Raw genomic sequence first — 3,132 nt, 5'->3', positions numbered from 1 at the left:
TGAAACCATCCCCCTGCCCCTGGTCTGTAGAAAAATTATCTTTCACAAAACAGGTCCCTAATGCCAAAAAGATTGGGAACCACTGCTATAGGAGAATTAGAAGAGTTCTATTATTTCTGAAGTACTGCTCAAGAAGTTGACATATTTTTACATTCACACGTTCAGAATATATAGGTTTGCTTCTGTGATATGCCCAGGAGAGACAACAGAAAAGACAACAGAAAAACTGATAATCTAATGGTCAGCTGTTTGCAAGTTTTAGTGTCCCCTTCAGTCATTAAAAACACATAACTTTGTTCCCACCAAGATGTTAGAATAGAGGCTTTGTCAGCATGCCTTGTCCAAAATATTTCTGAGGTTCACACCATGAACTTGTATCCATGAAAGAACATGGGAATTCGACATAAATGTGAAGAAAACTTCAGATACTATTTTTTTTGTAAAATTCAGGCAGCAACCTGAACTTTGGAGTGTGATGGAAAAATGTAAGTGAATCCCTATTGTGTGAGAGGAAAAGTGAATGGCTCCACAGTACACATTCCACAGGGGAGCTGAGCAATCTAGGTCACAAGGGAGTTCTTTGATCCTTCCAAGCTTTGACTCTGACTTGGGAACAAGTTTGGGAGACTGTGAGAGGAAATGGTTCTGGAAAATTCTCCGCATACACTCCTATACCTGGGTGCCAGTTGAAGGAGTCTTTCTGATCCTAGATCATAGTGGGCTGCACAGGACCAGTCAGCCATAATGGGTGTTAGTCACTGGTTTGGAGTCTTGGGCTGGGGATTTGCAATCTGGTCTCGAGTGAGGAAGGGGCCCCGTGGCCAGAACCAAGATATGAGTGTGTAGCATGTGTTTTAGCTGTGGGTGCTGGCATTGGATGCATCCCCATTCATGGGAGCAAACTGCGAGGGGTTTAGCTTCAGAGGCATGGTTTTGACCCAAGTGGTGAATTTCGTGGCCTGAGGCAGTTTTGCAGTCTTGAGTTAAACTGTGTGTGGCTTGGTTAACTGTCCATACTCACTGCCAGCATCAGGCCAATGGAAGGAGCCCCACCAGGTCAGGAGCATGTAGGTGAAGTCCAACTACCACTTGTCGGGTTGTGGAGTCCAAGCCACCCTCTTCCCCCATACTGAGTCTTTGGCATGGCAGAAGTCACTCCACTTCTTGCTGAGGCATTTCTCCAGGAGCCTGTGGATTGCTCCCCAACCCTCATGGGAGATAGTGCTAGCACTCACCCTGGGGGCAAGTGCAGGCTTTCCCAGCCCAGCCCTACCAAGCTTTGCCCGCATACCTGGGAGGCAGAGCATGGGAGCAGTGTCACTAAACATTCCATGGCTCGACACATTGCCTGAGAAACCTGAGTATTTCTTTGGGTCAGGAAAGGTTAAGCATCTAACCTACTGCCACCACCAGGGCTCTCTCTCACCTGCAAGTGCCACCTCCCATCCTGGAGCTCAACCTACACTGTAATGAGTCAGACCATTATAACATCTGCTCAAGCCATTGCCTTGCTAAACTACGGCGTGGTCGTGTGCCCTTTGAGTTATGGCAGGGCCAAGTTCCCTGGCTGTGGCCCCCTCTCCTTCCTTGGGGAGGTGAATCTCCTCCTTCTCATTCTCTCTCTCTTCAATTTACTTTCTAAATAAGCTATATTTTCTAATCTAAAAAAAAATAACATCTGCTCACGTTCACATGGCTTAGGAAGAAAACAAGTGTCACATGATGTCTGCTACCATCAATATCTATGCTACTCAGGTTACTCAGAAGGACTTGAGCCTACTGGCAAACTCAATGCACTGCTGTAAATATCAGCAACAGAGAAAGACACCACTAGTACTATGGCTATTTCTAACCAAGAAAATTATACAAAGTCTACACCACAGAATACACCCAGAAGCAAAATCAAATGACTCTACTCAATGTACGTCACAGTCACATCATTAAAAAAAAAAGTTCTGGGCGTGCTGCGTGGCCGTCCGGGCTGCTGGGGACAGGGCGGGGGCCGGTGTCACCTCTTTGCCTTGTCATCCCCTCACGCTGCCCGGTCATTGAGCGGGCCGCCGGCCCCATGAAGATCTGGACTTCCGAGCATGTCTTTGATCACCCGTGGGAAACTGTCACAACAGCTGCAATGCAAAAGTACCCAAACCCTATGAACCCAAGCGTAGTTGGAGTTGATGTGCTGGACATATATTTAGATTCCTCTGGAAAGTTGCACAGCCATAGGCTTCTCAGCACAGAGTGGGGACTGCCTTCCATCGTGAAGTCTCTCATTGGTGCAGCAAGAACCAAAACGTATGTGCAAGAACATTTTGTAGTTGATCCTCTAGACAAAACAATGGAACTTAAATCTACTAATATTTCATTTACAAATATGGTTTCAGTAGAAGAGAGACTTATCTACAAATCACATCCTCAGGACCCAGAAAAAACTACTTTGACTCAAGAAGCCATAATCACTGTGAAAGGAGTCAGCCTTAGTAGTTACCTTGAAGGACTCATGGCATGTACAATATCTTAAAATGCCAATAAAGGCCGAGAAGCAATGGAATGGGTAGTACATAAATTAAATGCTGAGATTGAAGAATTGACAGCTTCAGTAAGAGGAAGCATAAGGACTCCAATGGCGGCAGCAGCATTTGTAGAGAAATGATCATGGAAATCGGTAGACAACCTTGGGTGCCCAGGTCTCTCCAAGTTGGCAATATATTTATTTGTTATTTAAAAAATACAACTCTATTTTAGGTATGAGAGACTTCATGATGGAAGGCAGTCCCCACTCTGTGCTGAGAAGCCTATGGCTGTGCAACTTTCCAGAGGAATCTATATGTCTGACCAGCACATCAACTCCAACTACGCTTGGGTTCATAGGGTTTGGGTACTTTTGCATTGCAGCTGTTTTTTTTTTAATAAGCTGACATAAGGCTAAGTTACTTGATCAAAAACAGATTCAGGGCTTCTAAATAAAAGGGATCATATAAAAAAAAAGTTCTGTCTTAATAAAAGTAAGCTCAAAAAATAAAAAAATTACTGTTTCTTTAGATATGAAGAAATCAGTATAATAATACTGATACTGTAAAAAAGTGGGGTATTATGAATCCCCCCCAAACAAAGTAACTGTCTATAAATAGA

General features: G+C 44.2%; 1 pseudogene across 1 annotated transcript; it reads left to right on the top strand.

Moving 5' to 3' along the window:
• The first annotated feature begins 1,965 nt into the window (after window positions 1–1,965).
• LOC103259506 lies at window positions 1,966–2,754 on the top strand (annotated as a pseudogene). Its single transcript, XR_002481920.1, has one exon. The product of XR_002481920.1 is annotated as a PRELI domain containing protein 3B pseudogene (transcript).
• The last annotated feature ends 378 nt before the right edge of the window (window positions 2,755–3,132 follow it).

Source organism: Carlito syrichta, unplaced genomic scaffold (genome assembly GCF_000164805.1).
Source record: "Carlito syrichta isolate Samal-C Ts95f unplaced genomic scaffold, Tarsius_syrichta-2.0.1 Scaffold302826, whole genome shotgun sequence".
Classification (NCBI taxonomy): Eukaryota; Metazoa; Chordata; class Mammalia; order Primates; family Tarsiidae; genus Carlito; species Carlito syrichta.
The sequence above is the reverse complement of the archived record's forward strand: the minus strand, read 5'-3'. Positions and strand labels throughout refer to the sequence as shown.